Source organism: Oryctolagus cuniculus, chromosome 20, assembly GCF_051225735.1.
Source record: "Oryctolagus cuniculus isolate XC-2025 breed Fujian yellow rabbit chromosome 20, ASM5122573v1, whole genome shotgun sequence".
NCBI lineage: Eukaryota > Metazoa > Chordata > Mammalia > Lagomorpha > Leporidae > Oryctolagus > Oryctolagus cuniculus.
This window is the reverse complement of record NC_142886.1, coordinates 45,831,552-45,854,339: the sequence shown is the minus strand read 5'-3', so window position 1 is coordinate 45,854,339 and position 22,788 is coordinate 45,831,552.

Here is a 22,788-nt window from a genome sequence, read left to right as displayed (position 1 = left end):
TAAAGAGATGCTCAAGCAATTAAAAACCCAGCGACTATGTATCCATCAATCCTCCCTGTGGGGGGTGAGTGTATCCAAAAGAGGAAACCCGGCCCCTGAAGAGACATCAGCACTGCTGTGCTCCCCATGGCACCATTCACAGCAGCCCAGATGTGGGAACCCAACTTCCCAGCGACAGACGAGGGAGTAAAGAGAAGGTGGTGCCAGGAGCAGGTGTTTCCCTGGCAGTTGAGATGCCTGGGTCCCAGACCAGAACGCTGGGTCCAGTTCCCTGTCCTAGCTCCTGACCCCAGCTCCCGGCTAATGCAGTGATGGCTCAAGTAATTGAGTTGCTGCCACCACATGAGAGACCTGCATGGACCGTTCTGGGCTCCCGGCTTTGATGTAGCCTGTGACTACTTGCGTGCATTTGGAGGCTGAATAGTGGTTGGGAACTCTCTTTGTGTGTGAGAGTCTGTGCTGTGTGCATGGGTATTCGTTAATTAGCGGGGGTGTATGCATATAATGGACTATCATTCGTCCCTTAAGGAGAAGCAAATCCTCCCATCCACAGCAACATGGCTGCGCCATTAGGACACGACTCCACGTGCAATAAGCCAGTCACTGAAAGACATACGTCAAAATGGACCCACTCATATGATGTAGGAGATACAAAACCCACAAGTGCAGAGTGAAGTGGAGGAGGCCTGGGGGCTGTGGAGAAGGAAACGCAGGACTGCGAATTCTCAAGTGACCGTCATGCGAGATGGGCCGGTCCCAGAGACGTGCAGATGACAGCCTGTGCTGCACGCTGGAGAGTGGCGCCCATGCTACGCGTTCTCATCACAGCAAACCCGACGAGAAGGAAAGCTCATCGGCGGGCCAGGAAGGGACACGGTGGGAACCACGCCCGGGTCAGGAGGACCCCAGGACGAGGACAAGCCAAAGCCCAGTGTGTTCACCACTGCCTGGGGAAAGGGGAGGAGAGAGCGAAGCTAGCACCCGGGGTATCTTTAGATGCACTTGTCCTCGTCACATAGTGCAACTTCCCAACCCCGTTCTGTTTCTGCGAGAGGAGTGAGTCCCCAGACACATACTGCGTCTCCCTGTATCTGCGAAATATCTGCTTCTCACAGATAACCAGCCGTCCTAATTAATGGCACACTGTCGCAGGGGGAGCCCGGCTAGCTGAACCCGCAGCAGAGAACAGATAAGAAAAATACGCTGGGGGGTGGGGGAGGGCTCTTTTTTTCTTATTTCCCAAATTCCTGCTAGTATTCTACTATGTCTTATGAATTCTAAAATAATGAAACATGACACAATGCAGTCCAACGTGAGGCGTCAACATGACACAAGGCAACGCGGAAGGATTCATTACCACCAAGCATGTCACGCGTCCATGTGGCATTTTCTTCCTCCTGCTCCTACGCCTGGGTCACAGAATCTGGAAATTTCCATCTGTGGGGAAAGGAGGGCTGTAGATGGAAAGAATAGCCAAGCTTGCTTTTCAAACGACACCCAGGAGGGCTCACAAAGTTCAGAGTTCAGAGCCAGACCATGTGAGTGACCACACGTGGACACAGTGTGTCCCATCGGACAGTTGTCACCACCCAGCCTTTCCCCCCGAGCTCAAATTACAGCATGCACAGCTTTTCCAAGGAGATTATTTATTGAAGATGGAAGAAATCATCACTCTTTTTTTATTAGCAGATGGACATGAGTGTCGACTGTCGACAAGCGGTGGAAAATCCTTTAGCACCTGCTACTGCTCTAGGGTGGTCCAAGGTCTTGCTTACAGAAATCCTCTGTGATGCACTGCCAGGCCCATCCCGCGTGCTGCACTCCTGATGTGGTGTGAGTGCCCAAACACTCGCACAGTGGAAGCTTGGCCGCCAGGGTGCCGGCGGTGGAGGCTCCACGAGGAGGCGCAGGGTCAGATGTTAGGACACCCTCGGAACACCTCATCTCCTGTCGGAGCTCCTCAGGGTGAGTCCCAGCTCCACTTCCGCTGCAGCCGCCTGCTAATTTGCATCCTGGGAGGCAGCAGGTGGTGGCTCAAGTGCTTGGGCTCTTGCCACCCGTGTGGGACACCTGGATGGAGATCCAGGCTCTTGCCTTTTGCCTGGTCCAGCCCTGGCTGTTGCAGACACTTAGGGAGTAAACCAGTGGATGAAAGATCTCTCTCTCTCTCTCTCTCTCTCTCTCTTTCTCTCTCTATCTCTCTGCCTTTCAAATAATCAACAAATTTTTAAAAAGAGATGGAGCTGATGGGCAGTGACTGGGCCCCTGGGGCAGTTGCTGGTGGGAACTGATGTGGTTCTCTTGGGACCAGCTGGTGCCCTCAGGAGAAGGCTGCTACCCAAGAGCACGTCCTGGCTTGCGGTCTCACTACCTGGCCTTTCGTCTTGCATGACCCCTGCGACGATGTGACAGAGTCAGGGGGCCCAGCTGACGCTGCGGCCATGCTGTTTGGATTCTGTGCCTCCAAAACTGAGCATAGCAATGGGAAATGCATCACTACGTTGTGAGGCCCAGAATCCGATGTGGCTTGGCAAAGTCACACGGCCTGTGAGCGGCAGAGCGAGACCAGACATCCACGCACCCTGTGTGCGGCTCTGTCCTGGGCGCCTGGCTCTCTCTCCAGCCTGGCTGTCACCCCTGACCATGGCCCAGGCACCCTCCTCCCCCACCAGACTAGCACGGCCCCTGGGAGCAGGACTTGAGTCCTACATTATCCCAAGGCTTCCCTTGCTTGGTTTCAGAATGGTGTGGAAAGACATCAGAAGCAGCAACCTGGGGACCAAAAGGAGAGAAGCCCTTGGAGTGCAGTCTCTGCCACAGAGAACCACGTCCTTCCTTTCAGCAGGTCTCAAATTGCAATTTGCAACTGCCAGCGCGCAGAAGCAACTGGAGGCTTTGCTCTGCGGGGTCCCTGCACGCAGACTCCGCTGGTCTGTCCGTCACACTGATGTCACCAGGAGCCACGGGGTCGCCAGAGGACCCAGCATTGCTGACTTGCGGTTTTCCAGAGAAGCAATCTGGAAATGTTGGTGACGGGAGAAGGGCTTCGGAATCGATACACGCCTTTCAATTGTCAAAGGAGGTTTTCCAAGACCCGTAACCTCAAAGGATGCCTTTCTCCAGCCAGGCCCTAAGCGAGTCCCGCCGTGCGGCTGGCGTGCACCCCATTCCTGCCCCGGTAGCTGCACAGAGCTGGGTGTCAGTAAAAGCGAGAGGGAGGGATGGAGGAAAGGAGGAAGGAAATGGAGGAGGGAGAGGGCGAGGAAGAGAAGAGGAGGAAGGCAGAAGAGAGCGAGCGAGCGAGGAACGGGACTGGAGGGGGAAAGTACCCCAAAGGGTGGACTAGCGTCATGGACAGCTTCATCGCTGTAGACTGGCTGCAGGTATCAAGTCCCACCTCCACTGCTGACCCAGCTCCCTGCTAAGGTGCACCCTGGGAGGCGGCAGTGCTGGCTCGGGATCGAGTCCCTGCCACCTGTGTGGGAGACCCAGATGGAGGACCTGACTCCTAGCTCTGGCCTGGCCCAGCCACGGCTGTTGTGGGCATTTGCAGAGTGAATCAGTAGCTGGACGTTCTCTCTCTCTCTCTCTCTCTTTTTCTCTGCCTTTCAAATAAATAAAAATAAATACACTTTAAAAAAATAAAGTTCAGAGAGAAGAAGGAGCCTGCTACAAATACCCCCACCCCTTGCTGCCCTTGCAACCCCCAAGACCATCTAACAGGGCCCTTCCATAGCCTTGGCTTCTGGGGCTCAACACCTTTTTGATTGAGGATGACGTGGTCACTCCATCAATTTATCACCACATACAAAATTGGCATTCAGACATGGCTGACCTGGAACGAAATGGAGTTTACTGAGCAGTCAGTCCCAGCGGTCCCTGAGCAGAGGCACCCTCGTGGAGAGGGGCTGGGATCAGAGGCGGGGACACCTGGCCTCAGGTGGTCTTCAGACAGCACCCTTCTGCCCTCCAGACTCTGAAAGTTCCTGCAGGTCACGCACACACACTGGGGCCCCGAGTTCAGTCTCAAGGCTCTGACCTCCAGGTGCCTCTTCTCAGCGGTGGGATGTGAGGGCAGTAAGGGCCTGCTCTCACCCTGCGGGTGCCCTGCCTTGCCCGGCTGCAGGCTGGACGGTGCCTTTACCTCCTCTCTGGACCACCCCGGGCAGGGTTTCTGCTCAACATTTAGTGCTGCCACCACCATGTAGGTGGCCTTCATTTGTCTAAAATCTGTGTCCCCTCCCTCCTGGGAGCTCAGTGCTAAACACTAAAAATAACAGGTGCTGTGTTGAACGACCTGGAGACACACGCCACTGTCCAACTTGTAGAGGGCACACGCAAAATCCCAGCCAGGCGGCTAGAGTGCAGCCGGCTCGGGAGTGACTGCTGGGGTTTTGAGAGGGGCTGTTTGTAGCCTTCTGCTATGGATCTGCACAGCCCAGGGCCACAGCAGGTGGTTTAGGACAATAGAAACGTGTCCTACAACGCCGGGAGCTCCAAGTCCAAGGGCAAGGCGTCCTCAGGACCACACTCCCCCCAGAGGCTCTAGGAGAGAATCCTGCCCGGCTTCCTCCAGCTCCTCGTGGCCCCTGACCTCCCAGGGCTGGTGACCGCATCACATGGCTCCAGTCTCTCGCCCCGTCTTCGGCTGGCCGTCTCCTCCCTGGCGTCTCTGCGTCTCTCTTCCTAGAAGAACTCCAGTCTTTGCATGTCTGGAGGACCCTCTTTCCAATCAGGTCTCCCTCTGAGGTCCTGGATGGGCTTGAATCGGGGCCAACGGGGTTCTGTGCGATGCACTGCACACCCCCAGATCCATTCTTTGTGAAGGAGAGTCTAAGTAATAAAAGAAGTACAGTAGCTACCCCCCCTCCCAAATCTGCAGACTCACTTTCCAGTTTCCAGTTACCTGAGATGAGCCAGGGTCCACAATTGTTCAATGGAAAAGTTCAGAAAGAAATCATTAGAAATTTTGAGTTGCACATCTTTCTGAGTAGCTACTCCATTCCTGGTCCCAGCCCAAGACCTGAGCCATCCCTCTGTCCTGCGTGTCCATGCTGTATGTATGGCCTACCCACCTGACAGTGACTTGGTCATCTCAGACATCAGGGACGTGAGGCTAAGAACCATCCACAGCTTCAGGAATCCATCAGGGTCTTGGGCCATAGCTCCTGGACAATGGGGACCAAGTCACCAATGCCTGGAAACCCCCACCATGTGGGCAATTGTCTTCAGGTGTAGCACTAACCCTTTGCCACCCACACCCCTGGGAGACTGAGGGACCCCCAGCCCTGAGGCCCTGGGGGGTGGGAGGTGGGGGTCAAAGCACCAGCCCATTGCTACGTGAACAGCACCCTGGAGCCCCACCATGCCTGGTCCACTCAGATGCGTCTGCTTGCTGGACGCCGCCTGGAATTCTTGCACCAGAGAGATTCTGCTGCAGGATATCAAACACCATCTGACAACGCGTTCATCTTTAATCTGCACAGTGCACCTTTCCTTTGCGAGTCGTTTGCCTTGCACGGCACGATGTGATTCCCGATAAATTCTCAAAATGTGCAGCCTCCCTCGAGAGGGAGGCAGAAACCTAGCAGGAAGAGAGGCGAGGAGGGGGCTGAAGGCACAGACTCCTGGGAGTCCGTGGCGCTGCAAAGCATACGGAAGGGAGTAGCACATGGTGAGGGTCTCCTGCCCTGTTCCTAGGAGGCCTGTGTGATGGGGCGGAAATGGGGGGAGGCACGCAGCCCCCTCATTCACTGCTCCTGGAATTAATTCCTGGGAACAGAAACAAACCGCAGCATCACCCACCTGTACCCCCTTTCACAGACAAGCCCTGCTGAACATGGGACAGAGCATGCCCGGGAGAGTGGCAACGACACCCTGCCTACTACTGCTCTCAGTTTCTCTCAAGGATCACAGCGGTTATAAATCCAATATTCAGCTCCCAAGTAAGCATTGAAAAGAAAAAAAAAATCACATTGCAACATTAACACCCAAATGGCCAAAACTTCGCCAGTACATATGCAAATCAGCATATTGGCATGAGAGCACGTGTATGCACACGCACACGTGTACATGTGCGTGTACAGGTACCCACATGCGTGTTTGGGAGGGGGCACCTCTAAATCCCCACGCCATACACCAATGTCACATTTTAATGTAATATCATGTCCAATGCATATTCATGAAACGGGATCTTGGCAGGAGCACAAGAAAAGTGGGATGAAGTGTGTTTGGCGGATGCGTCACGTTTCCAGGCCAGCGGATTTTTTGATTAAAGTCCCTTATCCGTTTTATCATGCATATCCACTCTCTGATTAAAGTGATCTGGGGCTGACACTCACAATGTCGTATGCACTGAGACCCTTCACACGAAACATGGCTGGAATTTATATCCTTAAAAAAAAAAAGGAAAGAAAGAGCCCGTGCACCCGACAACAAAACTGAAACAGGGCAGCTTCCATTTAAACACAAGTCTGAGAGCCGTCTCGGCCCCGAGTTCAAAGAGAGTTAACCCCGAATATCAATCAGTGTCCAACTTCAGAGGCTGGATTTTCTGTCTGTCTTTTTTTAAGTTAAGGCCCTTTTTTTCTGATTTGTTGGGCTTTTTATCAAATGTTTCCACTTGAGAGAAACATAAGAAGGAACTCCCGCAGCAGAACCTACATAACGAATTTCCCCGAACGCCAAACTTCCTGCCACGGGCTCCATTCCTCCTCCTCCGGCGCCTCCTCCCAAGGCGGCCCTCCGGGGGTCCCTCGCAGGTGCCAGATGCTGACCGCACACCTGAGGCTCCGCAGGAAGCCCCCCGCCGCCCCCTCTAAGAGTCACAGCACGCCAGGGCGCTCGGGCCAATGGCCGAGGGAGTGGCCCGACCCTCGGAAGGTCAGTTGGCGCCCAGAGAGAGTTGGAGGAGAGGCAGCGTGCACCTGGACTAGGGAGGCCGAGCCTTGGGAGAGCTGTGCCCAGGCCGCCCGGGGAGTCCGGGGAGTCCGGCGTCCTGCTCCAGCTGCCCAGCCTGGGGGCCCGCACACATCTGCGAGTGCCCTGCGGGAGTGGACACAGTGGTTTCGCTCTCGTGGGCCTGTTCTCAGGTCAAGTGAAAACTTCTCCATAATCAGGGACAGGCAACCGAAAAGGGGCGGGGTCTGCCGGAACTGAGCAGAGTCGTGGCCTCCAGACCGGCGCGACCTTCTGCCCACGTCCACCCGTGGTCACGAGAAGACACCCTTGCGTTTTCAGGTCCTGGGCTCCCTGGACCCCCCTCCTCCGGCCTCTCTGGGTGTCTTCTGTTTGGAGCTGGCGATCTCCCCCAGTGGCCGCCCCACCACACCGGCACCCACGCCTGAGCCAGCCTAGGTGCTGCTCCCCGCCCCCACTGCGGGGGGAGAGCTGGGTCACCTGTTTCCCGGGCCCCCCACTCTGTTTAAAACCTGACAGCAGGGCCTGCCCTTGTTCTCTCTCGTGTCCTTAGCAACCTGGGCTGGTGCAGGCCCCAGGAAGTGGTCCACAGGCCATGGTCCATTCATGAAAGACAGGAACCGTGACCCATTGGTCTGGTGGCCCAGGGTGCCAGACTCAGCCCTGGCCCCTCCCACTCCCTGACCTCCTCAGGCCTCACTGATAGAAACTTGCAGGGGGGGTGAATGTGGCTCAGAGAGGGGCGGTCGCCTACCTACGGCCACTCAGCCAGATGTCACAAAGCAGCAGGTGTTAAAATTAAAGGTAGCTGGATAGTAATAGGTTGTATTGACAGATAGCTTAGATGTCGATACATGATAGATAGATAGATAGATAGATAGATAGATAGATATTAGATGAATGATGACAGATGATCAATAGATATCAGACAGATGATAAGATAAAAAGGTTGATGGATTATATAGACAGGTGGTAGGTAGACAAAGCTGACTGGAGAGATAGATGATGGATAGAAAGACAACAGATAGAGAGAAGATGGAAGGGATCAGCACGGAGCTGCCAGCTTTCACTTGGTCGCGGGGCAAGAGCGGGCCCCTCTCATTCTCTCTCCATACGGGGAAGCACCGTGCGCTGCCTGACTGTGTTCCGAGGCAGGCCCGCGCATCAGAGCGGAGGTCGAGTCCACTCCAAGGCGCTTGGCTTCTCACTCACTCGAAGTCACCTCCTCATCTTCCCCACATGGATCCGAGCTGGGGAAGCGTCCCTGGCCTGCCCTGGTCCTGGGGCCGCAGCAGGGGCCACACAGGAGCCCAGCTGGCCTGAGACGGAGAGTGTCCACATCCTCTTGGCCCCCTTCTTACCCAGGACATGTCCATCCCACAGGTCTCACTGGCGGGAAGTGGGAACCCAGTGGCTGAATGCTGGGTCCTCCCTACCGACACATTGTGTGCACCACGTGGCCAGGCACCAGCTGCCTGCCTTCCTAAGCCCCACTCGCTTCCTTACCTAAAAAAAAATGGGGCAAAGGAGCCCCGGAAGATGTGCACGGAGCCCAGATTCCCACCCAGAGCATGCCCACTGCTTTGGAGAATCACCCCAGGGGGCACCCCCACCCTAAGAACCGGCCGCCTGTCCAGCCCCTGGCAGGCAGCACTGAGACCCAGAGCTCATGAGCCAGGCCTGGCCCCCGGTGCAACAGGGCGCAGCAGGAAGGGGAGCTTTCCCAAGGTGCTGCCCGCTCTCCCTCGGGAAAACCAGGCACGTGGGTCGGGAAGAGGAGACGCTGTCCGGGTGCCAGGGCCAGCAGCTGGCAGCGGGCACAGCGCGGCTGCCTCGGAAGCACCGTGCAAGGTCACTTCCAGCAGTGCAATGTCACAGATGGTGGAGTAGAGTCTCTGAGTGGTGAGGCTGGAAGACAGCGCCCCTCCCGAGGCTGCAGGACCCCAATCACCCACGCTCAATCGCCCCTTTCTCCCTGGCACGCAGCTTTTCCACGGCCACGGGCCACCGTGTGGATGGAAGGACACAGCGCGGGAGGTGGGAGGGAGCACCCTCGTTGCCTGGAAGTTAAACCTGGGAGAGCTCGCATGCGGCATCTGAGAGTCTGCGTGGACACAGTGCATGGGCAGAGGTGGCCCGCGAGGGCCTGTCCCCAAGCGTCTGTGCCACGGCCATCCAAAGACAGAAACAGGAAAGCCTCACAAGCCAGGTGATGCTGAAGGGGGCGCTCTGGTGGCTCCTGGTCCTGCACAGCCTGGCACGTAGCCGCCGGGTTTAGAAGCTGCACTGGAATTTTAATCCTTTTCTAATTTCATCTCCCCTTTCTCCACACCCACTCAGAGCCCCGCGGAGATCTGCCTTTTGTATCCTCCAACTTTAACCTTGGTTTAAGCTCCATCCTCCTCAAATCCCCACAGGCAGGAGCGTGGGGGTGGAGGGAGATGGGGGGGGAGAAGGAGGAGGAGGGGGGAGGAGGGGTGGACATAAGCAGATTCAGGAAGGAGGAGAGACCAAGTCTCTTCAAGGCCAGGTGACACTCAGCAGGGTGCCCCTCCACACCCCACCCAACCCCTCACTCAGCCCCCACCCTGCTCTGTGCCCAGCGCCCGGGGCCTAAGGCGCTGCCTACTGCCGATCCCACGTGCGCCCTGCATTTGTCCTGCTCTGCCCCTCACACTGCTTCCCCTCCCTGTAGTTGGCTGCTCTCCCTCCACCTGCTGTGGTCCCCAGCAAGCCTTCAGCTGGACCCCTAAGAGCCTCTGTCACCTGCGCCCACGGCGGCCACAGATGGCGCCAGAGAGCAAGGATAGCTCTGCAGGGCCTCCGGGAAGGTCACAGGACCCGCAAGCAACAGCGCCTGCATCTCTGTACTGAGGTTATTTGAAAAGCAGAGAGATGGAGAAAGGGAGACCATCCACGCACTGGTTCACCCCCAAGACAGTGCTGGGTCCGGCAGAAGCCAAGATCCAGGAACCCAAAATCAGCCTCCTACGTGGGTGGCAGGGCCCCACGTGCCTGAGCCGTCGGTGCAGCTGCCCGGCGTGTACCCGACAGGAAGCGGGGTCAGAAGCAGCGCCAGGACTCAAACCCAGGGACGCCGACATGGGACACAGGCGACTTCACTGCTGCACCCACCGCCCTCCCCAAGCCTTGCACACGAGTTCCCGGCATTCCGCAGGCCGGCCCACTCTGAGCCCCCCCGCCCCCGACAATGTTCTGGATACAGATGACACTTGAGAAACCACCAGGCCTGTGAAAGTTCACGTCTCAATAAGAAGCTATGGAAATTGCAAATTATATTAACAGTCATGCAATACCACTTGCTGCTGTATTTTCCTAACGTGGTTTTGATGGGTAGAAATTTACATAAATTATATGACTTGGATTCCTGGGAGCGCTGAGGGAGCTGGGAGACCCCTTTGCGTCTTGCTCCCTTATTACACGCATGTGGGATTTGTTCTTTCCTCCCCTGCTCACCAGGTATTTATCAAGTGTCCACCTGGCCCAGCATTTCCCCAGACCCTGAGGGGCAGGCGTGAGTCAGGTTCAGCCCCATGGTCGCTGCACAAACGGGGCGACAGTTATACCTCGGGGTGACCGTGAAAGCTTCGTAGCCTTGGACAAGTCAATCTGTGCCCCTCAGCTTCCCAGTGTGTGGACTGGGGAGAAGAGGACGTTCTCGGACAGGCTTTGGGAGGATGACACGAGACGAAAACCACGCGGGCACTGGGCGTAGCCTCGGGGAGGGGACAGTAACCGAGCCACAGAGGACGTGAGCTGGGTGGGCTCCTGGGCAGAGCTGAGAGGCCGTGCATGACAGGGAGTGACGATAAGGGTAAGCAGGCGCACCGGGAGCCAGGGGTGCACGGGGAGTGGGGAGCAGTCGGCAGCCTGGGCTGGGTCAAGTCGAGAGCCCAGGAGCTGGGGGAGAGGCTCAGAATTGAGATACTGATGCCAACAACCACAGCGACAGTCCCAGGACAGCTGGTGCGCCTTGAGCAGGCACTGCTGAGTACTATCTGTGCGTTCTACGCTCCGGCCCGCCCATCTCCCTACGACTCACGTGCAATCGTAATTCCCATTTTACAGATGTGAAAACCGAGACACAGAGGGAGCCTGCACAGCTGGCCAGCAGCACGTCGGGGCGTACAGGCCAGGGCCGGGCCGTGGCCCGTTTCAGATCATGATGCTTTTTGCAAACTTAAGTCAGGTGCTGCCATGGTGTTCTACTTCAACTTCGCAGTGTCCTGTAAACTCGACAGCGTCCTGACAGCCAACAGGAAGGGGAAAAGGACCCCGCGAGCCTGCTCTCACAGCTCTACTGACACTGGCGCTGCTTAGTTAAGGAAGCAACTGGCAGCCACAGGTTTCTTGTTTCTTCTACAGCGGCAGGAAGCGCAGGAGATCCTTAAAAGGCCCAGCAGTGGTCACGAGGGCTCGGGGGGTTCAGACAGCCGGAATTGCTGCTCCCCTTCTGTGGGTCGGGAGGCAGGCAGCACAGAGCCTCCGCGCCAGGGCCCGGGCAGTGGGGGGCAGCAGGGAGAGGGCTGGTTCTGAGTCCTGAGTCGGGCCAACCCCGTCCAAGAGCTGTGAGCAGTGCCCATGAGCCACAGCGCTCACCCTGCGCCCTCGCACCCTCCACCAAGGAGGCCTTGGTGTGCTGGAGCTCACTCAAGCCAGGCCTCAGCTCGGAGATGAGCCCCACTTAAAGACGGGAAGACTGAGGCTTGAGGGTTCAGTCCCTACGTCGAGACCCTCCCACTAGCAAATGAAGCAGCCAGGACTCCAGGCTGGAGGTCGTGGTCTGAGCCTGGCCCCTTCCCACGCACACCTGTAGCTGGAAGTGACAGGACGGGGGCTGGGGCAGCTCCCGGTGATGCTGCATCTCGTGTGGCCTGGGCCGTGCTCTGCGCTCTGTGTCTCCCGCTCTGCCACCGCTGCTGGCACAAAGCCTCCTACCCAGGCTGGCCCCCACAGCAGCAGCTCCCTGCCTTACAATTCTGCAGGCTGGAGAAGCCCCGGCCTCCAGGGACTGGCAGGGTCCCCAGAGCCCAGGAGGTGCGGCGTGAGGCTGGTGCCTGGGTCGCCATCCACACCTGCTGTGGCCTTTGTTCTGCCAGCAGTCCTGGGGCAGGTTCTGGGCTGGCCTTGCTTTTCAGCTGGAGAGGGTAATGCTCCAGGCCGCGGGCAGCCGTGACCCTGTGCTACAGCCGAACCCAGCGCTCAGATGCCCGTCCAGAGCAGCCCCTGCTCCGACCCACTGAGCTCCTCCTCCGGGCCAACATTTTACGGAGCTTCTGTAAGAGCAGCGGGTGGCAGGATGCAGAGGAGGGAACAAGGACCCCCAAGCCATGGAAATGAGCTGGACAGGGGCTGGTGCTGTGGCGCAGTGGGTTAATGCCCTGGCCTAAATTGCTGGCATCCCATGTGGGCACTGGTTCGAGACCCAGCTGCTCCACTTCTCATCCAGCTCTCTGCTGTGGCCTGGGAAAGCATTAGATGTCCCAAGTGCTTGGGCCCCTGCACCCGCGTGGGAGACTTGGAGGAAGCTCCTGGCTTCTGGCTTTTGATCAACACAGCTCCAGCCATTGTGGCCAACTGGGGAGTGAACCAGTGGATGGAAGACCTCTCTCTCTCTCTCTCTGCCTCTCTTCTGGCTGTGTAACTCTGACTTTCAAATAAATAAATAAATTTTTAAAAAAAGAAAGAAATGAGCAGGATGATGTGACAGGAGGGTGAGGTAGGGGATGACCTTAGGTCACGTGACCCAGGAAGATCTCCGAGGAGGAATGCTCCAGTGAAGACCGGGAGACACAGGAGGTCATGCAAAGACCCGGAGGTACCTGCTGTGAATGGCACTGGCAAGGTAGGCAGGGAACCACTCACACTTGACCCTGGGGGACTTTATGCTAAGTGTGGTGGAAAGAAAACTAACCTGCCCTGGGCCTTAGCAGATAAGAACGGCTTACTTAAAAAGACTTGTTCTTGTCCAGGCTCCTTGATTGTTGTAGGAAATGGGAGTGGAGAGGAGTGTTCTGGGCTAGAACGTATAGTTCTGAGTCCACAGGACCACCACAGCCAACTGTCCCAGTGCAGACACAGGCAGGCGGCTGCTGGGAGGACAAGGGATTTCAGCAGAAACTTCACTTAGATCAAACGAAGGCCACTACTCCATTCGAGTCTAGTCTGCACAGGACATGTGATGGCCACCGGCGTGCAGGTCGGCTTGGAGGCTCAAACAGGGCAGCTGGTTCCTGCTGCTGGAGCTGGGGCTGCGTGGAGGGGAGCTTGGACAGACAGAAGTAGGAGCCGGAGCCCACACACCCTCCAGACAAGCGGCTCAGCGGGACAGAGGATGGAAGATGGGTGGCACGCCCGTCTCACTGCCACGGCAGCACCAGGAGCATCGTGCCGTTCCCAGATGGCAGGGGACTCTGCCCCGCGTCCTGAGAAAGAGCTGCATGTTAGACTCCACGCTGCCCCCCTTAGGCCACCCTGAGAGCAGAAGGCACCCCAGGGAACCCAGGGAAAACAGTCTTGCCTCTCTGTTGGGGGCAGGGCGGATGGTGGCGGGGTAAAGTTGCTGCCAGTAAATCAATAAACAGATCAATGAGAAACCCAGCGCCCCAGGTTCAGCGCGCTCGTGTCTCCCTTGGACCGGTCATGGCGTGATCATCACCATGAATTCGGTTCCCCCCAGGGACTAAAGCTGTAAATCAGATGATGCCAAGGCATCTGTGTACTCCCACCAACAGGGGACTTCAGAAACTCATGGAAAATGGAAGCCAAAGAGAAATGTATTTCGCTGCAAAAAATCTCAAATCCAAGCACAGTTTTTTCATAATAGGTATTTTCCACAAACTTTTTGAAGATCCTGCATATGCATGGATTTCAAAAAAAATTGTATAAAGAAACTTATCTTTTAATTCCACTTTCCACAAGCTTTTTGGAGTGCACTTACTTAAGCTTTTGGGATTTCTTCATCCAGCCCTCCGTACAGTTCTAGGGATGAGGCAGAATGCGCTATCATCTCCATTACATGGATGTTCGTCCTTCCACAGCTGTTGTTGGTCACCTACCGGCTCTGCCCAGGAAATTCTCTGGGGGTGCACAACACACACACAGGGGCTGGCTGAGGCCGGCTACGCAGAACCTATGGACCAAATCTGCCCGCCGTCTGATCTGTACGGAGATCTGAGGATGGATTTGCATTTTTAAATGGTTAGAAAAATCACATAGAATGGTCTTTTATGACTTAGAAACTTATATGAAATTCAAATTTCAACAGCCACCAATAAAGTTTTATCGGCACACAGCCACAGAGCGTGTTTGTGCACCTTCTATGACTGCTCTCACGCTGAAGAGGGGAGCTGAACGGGACAGGAAGATGGCGACATGCACTCTCTGGCCTTTAGAGAAACAGCTTGCCAACACCTGGTTGGTGGGAACAGCGATCCGAGCGGGGGTGTCTGCGGAGACCGGCTCATTTCATTGTCACCTTCTCTGCACTCTGAGAGGAACCCAAAGCTCAGCCTCCCCCAACTTCTAGAAGAACATCGTCAGAGTGTCGTGTTTTCACTGCCCTCAGGATGGCTGTGTCATGTCCGGTGCACAGTTGACCCTGCTGTTGTCATTGTGTGCAAAGTAAGGGGCATACGCATGGGCGCCAGGTTGACGAGTGGTGGTCTGGTGACGGTTGAGTCTGCTCCCCCCGGCGGGAGCTCGGTGCCCGGAGGTCTCCTCCGTCGCCTGTGCAGACGCGGCTGGGCAGGGACTTTCCCTCTGCAATTGCATCCTCATCAGCAGGCTTCCCGTACAGCCACTGTGGCGGGGCCCCCTCCAATCAACTGATGGCGCTGGGGTCCTGGGACAGCGGATTCAGCTGCGAGATGTCCTTGGACTTGAGTCACACCGTCAGCTCTTCCGGGGTCTCCAGCCCTGCAAATTTAGGGTTTCCCAGTCCCGACAACCACAGAAGCCAGTTCTCTAAAAATATGAGCGTGAGGCCGGCGCCGCGGCTCACTAGGCTAATCCTCCACCTGCGGCACCGGCACACCAGGTTCTAGTCCCGGTCGGGGCGCCGGATTCTTTCCTGGTTGCTCCTCTTCCAGTCCAGTTCTCTGCTGTGGCCCGGGAAGGCAGTGGAGGATGGCCTAAGTGCTTGGGCCCTGCACCCACATGGGAGACTAGGAGAAGCACCTGGCTCCTGCCATCGGATCAGCGCACCGGCCAGGGCAGCCATTGGAGGGTGAACCAACGGCAAAAGGAAGACCTTTCTCTCTGTCTCTCTCTCTCTCACTGTCCACTCTGCCTGTCAAAAATTAAAAAAAAAAAAATATGAGCGTGTGTGTGTGTGTGTGTGAGAGAGAGAGAGAGAGAGAGAGAGAGCACGCGAGCCTGCTGGTTCGGCTTCTCTGGAGAGCTCTGACTCATGGAGACTTCTGGAAAGCAGCCGCCGGCTAGGACAGGCAGGCCCGTCAGCAAAGCCACAGCCAGAACCGGGCTTTCCTGCCTCCGGTCCAGCGCTCTTCAGAATCAACAGTGATTTGTAACCAGCTCTGGCGACTGTTGAGTTCTGCCGGCTGCAAAGCACAGAGCCATAAAGCAGCCACACCACGACGATGTCGTGAGGATTTAACAAGGTGATGCGTCCGCAGCGCTGAGAGCTGAGCCCGGAGCCCAGAGAGCACACGGTCCTCGCCAGCCAGCGTGATCATTAGCATCACGGCCGGGCCCTCTCGCTGCCAGAGCCCTGGCGGCTGCAGCCCCGGCCGCCCAGAGTGACCTTCCAGAGGCCGCCTGTCTGCCTCCGGTCCCGGGACCCGAGCGCACCGTCCCTTGTCCGCGTGCGATTGTGCGGCTTGAACACACATCGCCCACCGCGTATTTGCAAACCTCCTTCCTCTGTTTAAAAGTGCAAGAAATAGTTAAATGTTTCCCATTGTTGTATCAGTGAACTAGTTCAAAGATTGCCAACTCAGTTCAATCAAAATTAGTGACAAGCAAGCAATTTTCCCGTTCCGTGCGGCGCGGGGAGCTTTTTGTTTGGCTTTGTTTTATTGGAGGTGATTCACTGCCTCACTGAGTAGCTCAGGCAGTTCTGTCTCCTTTTGTCTAGATAAGTGTTATCCAGTAAAATGAACACAATAAGACTATGTTTACCTTAATGCTGTTTAAAAATCACATCGCAATGAGAGATCAATAGCTCTCCACAATTCGCTGAAGACCCGGCTGGGAAAGAGAAATTCAAATCGCATTGATTTTTTTTTTTCTATGAGTGAGTGTGTGTGTGTGACAATGATAATCCAGGAGCAGGGGTGCTGACAATACCGCACTTGAGCGCTGAATCTAAACGCAAGGCAGAAGCGGCCGAGAGGGTCGCTAGACTGCTGGGCCCTGTACCTGTTGCCCAGGAAATTGGGAGAAACTCAGCAAAGACAGGGGTTCGGGGGGGATTTCTTTCCCCCGCCCCCAACACTTTCCGTGTGTCCACAGGTCATAGCCCTGGGAAACGCAGGTCTGGGGGACTTCGGAAGTGTCTCAAGTCCTCCCTTCTCACAGGGCCGGCTGGGAAAGGGAGGGCCTTGGCCGGGAGCCGCCCGGGGGCGCATGCGTGGCAGAGTGTTGGCTCTCTGAAGGCAGAGGTCCCATCCCCCTGGCGAGAACCCTGGCACACAGCAAAGACCTGTGGAGTAGGTAGACTGAGTCAGAGAACAGAGAAGGGGAGGGGAGGGGCGGGGCGGGGAGAGGAGGGACGGGCACATCCGCTTGGTCTCAGGGAAGCTTGACCCGTGTGAGCGCTCGGACACACTATCTGGCTTCTCCCCATCCCAGCAATACCCGGCTTCCGAAAAGTAATGGAGCTGTCCCTACACGCTTCCAGGCTCGGCCCAGGTGCCCACGCTGTGGCCAAACAGCTGGGACAAGAGCCTGCTCTTTCTGCCACAAACCCGTAAGCGTGTTTAGGTCTCCGTGGCCCGTAGACAGCGCTCGTGGCCTGCGAGGGACCACGGGCTCGGTGGCTGCAGCCTGCGGAACCAGGGGCCCGAGACCCCCCGTTCCTGCTCCGACCACTTTGAAACACGCTTTGGAAGAAGTAGAATTAAAAAAAACACCAAAGGCGGGGGAAAGGGGGAAGAAATGTAAGTGGAGAAATTATTGGAACAGGAGAGGGTTTAATGGCAAGGCTTGCATCCTGCAATTTCACACATTAAAACATATTTTTAAAGAAACGACTGCAGCGCTGATTGTATAAGGGCAAAGCTTTTCGCTCTTCAGACTCTTAATAAGGGTTTCCCATAGAGAAGACAAATACATGCTTGATGCATTTTTAATCCTTTGCCAATACATTTGACTAAAGCTGTTTGCAGTTTCAATGACAGGATTTAACTTGCCCTTCTGTAGCCAGCGCAGCTGATTACTAATGACATTTCCGAAACACAAGCTCGAAATTTTCATTCTGCTCGGACCGGGCCCCTGCTCGGCACCCCGCGGAAGGGAACACGCACCTGAAGTGGGGGCAAGCCTTCTCCCGCCCGCCGGGGCAAAGGGGCATCCCCAACACGGCGCCGCCCACAAACCCTCACCACCCCGGCTGCCTGCGGGGAGCAGGGGCGGGACCGAGCTGGGCAGCTCCTTTGCCCGTGGCCATGACCTTGACAGCCCTTTCTACGAGAACCACCCTGTGCCTATTGGGTGATCTTGGTGCCATTAAGCCAAGTTCACAGGGATGTGTAGATTTCTCCGGATCTCCTCCATGGACAAGCCAACGGAGAAAGCTGCCGGGAGGAACCGACAGCGGCTTCGCAACAGGGGATTCTGAGAAAGCTCTGGGCGCTTTGCGGAATTTCCAAGCACGGGAGAGAAAAAAAGCCTGACCAGACCCAGCGGATTACTCTGCTTTTTTTTTTTTTTTTTTTTTTTAAGCGTTTTTAAGAAACAAATGAATGCCGGGGTTAAAATGAAATTACATAGGCTGATGCCCACCAGGCTGGCCCCGATGCTCAGCCGGGTTCCAGGAGGTTCATATGAGCAGTAAGCAGGCACACACAACAGAACAGGACCCAGCACCTGGTGCAGGCTACCAGCCAGTGCCTGGGAGGGGGCTGGGTCTTGCTTTGGTTGTAAAGTCTTCCCCCTGGGGAGGGTGGCATGGGACACCCCAGAGGAACAGGAAGGAGCGAGCAGGGCTCAGAGACAGGGACGGAGAAGTCCCCGCTCTTCCACCCACGGGCAAGACTCGTTCGCACAGGAGGCTTTCAGCCTGTGGGTATTATCCGCTCAGCCCTGACCCCCCAGGAGCCACAGAAAATCAATCCTGCCTTTTACTAAGTTTGCGCTAATTTTACACGGAACTGGAATTACTGCTGCAAAGCTGAGCAATTCTCTTCTCTCTCTAAGTTCGCGACACTTGGGGTTCAGGTTTGGAAAATCCTATCGCTATTTTGAAAGAAAAAAAAAAAGATGATGATGATGAAGGAGAAGAAAGGCTGGGGTGTTGAGGGGCTGCAGTGTGAGAGATTTTAATAGCTAATAATAGGAGAGAGCATAAAAGCACACAGTCGATTTACACCCAGGAGCCCCTGTGTAAGCGTTGCTTGTCAGTCTCGGGGTGTACAGTAGAGGGGCCAGCTTCTGAGCATGGCAGCCAGAAATATAAAGTCCAGATTTAATTCTGATACAGAGAAATACAATTTCAAAACCGGACGTCTTATCATCGGCATGTCCCATGGAGAACTCATTTCCCTAGCAAAAGGCTGTCAATGCCATTATGTTGTACAAGGAAGCAATTTACCACTACAGCTAAACAGGGCTACCAGGGCTGGGGGAACTTAAGCATTTGAAGTTATCGCTCAGGAAAAAAATAGCATTTCAAATGTCAGTGAAATGGGAAGGAATAATTGAAAAGTATCAATCAGAGAAGCTAGGGGTTTCCAAGGCCGGTGCGGCCTGACCACTGCCCCTTCCCCTGTCCTGCTCGCCGTGTAGGCTCCCTCCCCACCCCCACGCCTCCCCCACCCCGTGCCGCCCCCCCCCCCCAGCTCTCCTCAACCCTGCACCTGCCCCACACAAATCCACAGAAGGTGGCTGCCTGGTCTTTGTTCTGTGTCAGCTGTCCGCAGACCCCAGGGGAGTAGATGTGCCCCCCACCAGAGCTCCTGACCCAGGCTGGGCTCAGGACCACCGGGAAGGCCAGCCACGTGGCCTGGAAAGTTACCTGTCCTCACGAGGCACCCACAGGGTGCCCTGGGCCCAGCGCCTCCTTATTCACGGAGGACATTTCAGGAAAGCTTGGAGCAGCGAGAGTCCAGAGTAGTGTTGCTGTCTCGCCCCCACCACTGGCTGCTCCCCAGGCACCCTGACCAGGTACGCCTGTCAATCAAGTGGGGAGAGCGGCACCCGCCTGGAGGACAGGGTGTGGGGATGAGATGGGACATGGATAGCACTGCTGGGGTTCTGCCTGGAATGACCGTCACTGTCACGACTCCACTGCCCCTGGAGGGACAGGCAGACTCCGGCGACGGCTTCGCCCCTGGGGGTCGCAGCCAACCACCGGCTCCTGACCCCTCCCACACTCTGAAGCCTCACTCCCGCCTGAGACCCTTGCACTGGCTCTTCTTGGATCCGGAATGCTCTCCCCATAGGTCTTGGCGTAGCTGCCTGCTTCTCATTCAATCCTCAGTGCAAGCAGGAGCGCCTAGGAGAGGCCGCCCCCGGCCAACCCACGTGACACTGCACTTGCCCTCCCGTTCCTGGGCTCGACTTTGTTCGTGGAATTTATCCTTGCAGTTTCTGTTTGCCTTTCCTACTGGAAAACAGCTACCGTAAGAACATAAGGCCGTTGTCTTGTTCTGTACTGAATGCCTTCCCCACGGACTGACCCTGGAACAAAGCAGACAAGCACACGCCTTCTCCTATACTCACAGCGGACGCCTGGAACTTTGGGTAGTGCTGAACTCCTGTTAATGTGATCTCTCTCTCTCTCTCTCTCTCCCTCTCTCTCTCTTTCTCGCTCTCCCTCCTCCCTCCCCGCCATCTCTCTGTCCCTCTGTGTCTGTCTGTTTCAAAGTTGCCATGCAAGCAACATAGACAGCGCAGATACGCTGGACAGAGGGATGGCTCCTTTCCCAGGTGGAACAGAGTAGGATGGACAAGGTGTGTGCTCAGAACAGCCACGTGAAGCTGATGAGTGACTGACTTCCAGAATATTCCGTGAATATTTTTGGACTGCTGCAGAAAAGGCAAGGTCAGGCAGGAGGGCCCTGCACCGTGTTGTGTCGGCGCCACCATTTGTGGCTGCACGGACGAAGCAGGGCCTGGGAGGCCGTGCCGATGAGCGGACACTGGGCCTGTGCAGCTAAGCCCCGCCTGGGTGAGCAGCTGGGCCTGGGCGGGGCCATCGCTGCCCCAAAGCAGCCAGGGTCTGCAAAGCAGCCCTTGGGGGTCAAGTTGTGGATGTGGGGTGGACAGCCCGGGTCAGCCTAAGAGGACAGCAAATGTGCATCGTGCTGCGAGCCTCCTGCCTCTCCCGGAACAGCCGCTGGTGCACTGGGCCCCACCAGAAGCTGTTTGGGTGACAGCAGGAGCACCCCACTGGAGCAGGGCTCTGCACGGGAGGCCAGCCCCAACGGGACGCCACCCATGCTCCGCACCCAACTCAGGCAACCCTGGCTCCCTCCCCTCATCCCCGAGGTCACCTGGGCTTGGGCCCCACCTGCCCCTCTGCCCCCAGCACACACCCTTCGGTTCCAGTCACACCAAAGTACTTCTGGTGCCTCTCGCCGCCCGCAGCCCCAGCTCTGATGGTGCCGCAGGGGTCCTTCCCATGCTCAACGCCCGCCTGACCCCTCCTTGCCCTGTCTGACCCGATCCTGGGCTCTCTTCAGGAAAACCTCGCCCAGGCCCCCAGAAGGTCCCCAGGAGGACCATCAGCTGCCCCACCTGGGTGCCCTCCTCACCCGCCTTTCCCCCACACCTGGGATAACAGTGGCCCTCCATATCCACGTCCCAACCAGCTGTGGGTGGAAAATACGGGGGGGGTTGCATCTGTAAGTGAGCATGAGCAGCCTGTTTTGTTCCGCCATCAGTCCCTAAACAGCACAGCGTAACAAGCCTTGGCCTAGCGCGTACATGGCACTGGGCATTCTAGGCCATCCAGTGAGTCCACAGGAGGACGTGCACAGGTTCTACACAGGATTGTGATCAAATAAATTTCTGGTTTCTAAGCCACCAAGTCCATAGTACTTTGTGGTGACAACCCTACAGACTAAGACATTTAATATAAATGAAATAGACCTAGAGACGCATGGATAGACAGATGATGGATGGATGTATAGATGCATAGATAGATAGATAGATAATAGGTAGATGGATAGATATAGATGTTAGATAAATAGAGATTGATAAGGCGATAGATGATAGACAGATATAACTAGGTAGATGGATAGATATAGATAGATAGAGATGATAACGACAGATTGATACTTTATAGAGATGATAGACATAAGTAGATAAATGGATAGAGTAGATGATAGATAGATGTGATAGGAGATGGATTAATAGATATAGATCAGAGAGTCGTTGGTAGGTGATAGACACAGATGATAGATTATTGGTAGATGCATAGATAGATGATTTTGAGAAGTGAACCTGCACAATGATGGAGGCCAGCAAGATCAAGATCTGCGGCTGGAAATTCAGGTAAGTGTTGGTGTTGCAGCCTCGGGCCTGAAATCAGGCAGGAAACTCAGGGTTTAGGTCTTGGAGTCGCTTCCTTTGTGGGGAAAACCTACATTTTTGCTCTTGAGGCCTTTACCAGTTGGACAAGGGCCATCCACGTTATAGATTTGAGTGTCCACCACATGCAAACAGTCCCTTCGCAGCAATGTCTAGGCTGATGCTTAACCAGACAACTGAGTACCATGGCCTGGCCAAGCTGACATGTGAAATTAACATCACGCACGGTTAGGTCGAAGGACTCAGCAGAAAACACCCTGGGAATCACCACCAAAGACTGAACTCCCGCCATCCCAGACCTGAGAACCCACTGCCCTGTGACATAGCCTGCTGGTGTGTGAGCTCCTGCGACACCTGATTCTGGGCCCTGCGCGTCCCAGAACTCCACTGCACACCCCAAGCCTGGGATGCAACACGGCTCTGGGGTGACGGAGCTGTCATCCACCTCCTCTCGGCTCAAGCCAGCTCCGTCCTGGGAGCCAGGCTGCTCTCGGGCGCCGCCCTCCCAGCACCCAGAGAGCCCTGCCGTGTCAGGAGTCCCTCCTCTAACCACCAAGGCCAAGAGAGAGGGGAGCTGCAGGCACCCGTCCTACTGGGAGGTCGTCCGACACGCGCGCCTCTCTGAGTCCCATCTGGCGCTCCCAGTCCGCCTCCCGCTTTCCCGCTTTCCCGGGATGCTCAGCTGTCTTACCGGCCTCTGGCAGGTCCTTGGGGTTTTCCAACATTCCTCGAGCCAACCCCTGGCGGGAGCCTTATTACACCTGAACTGACCGTCGACTAGAGATGTCGCTGAATGCTCCACGTGGAGGCGCGCGGGCCGAGGGAGGCGACGCCCGTCCTGCTCCATCTCTGCACCGTCTGTCGGCTTCTCCCACTCCGCTCAAAGGCCCGGACTTTGCTGGAAGAGTTCGTCTCCAAGACAAGTGCCGACCAAGCAGACACGCCGGCGGGTGAAGAGAAACACCTGCTCCTCGTACTTCACCCAGCCGTGGGGAGCACACCAGCCCTCGACGCCTCTGCTGAGTGGAGGAGTGTGGCACCCGGAGGCACACGCTCGGTACCGCGGCTATGACGCCACCTGTGGCTCCCACAGCCCACGTCGGAGTGCCCAGGTTCAAGTCCCGGCTCCACTTC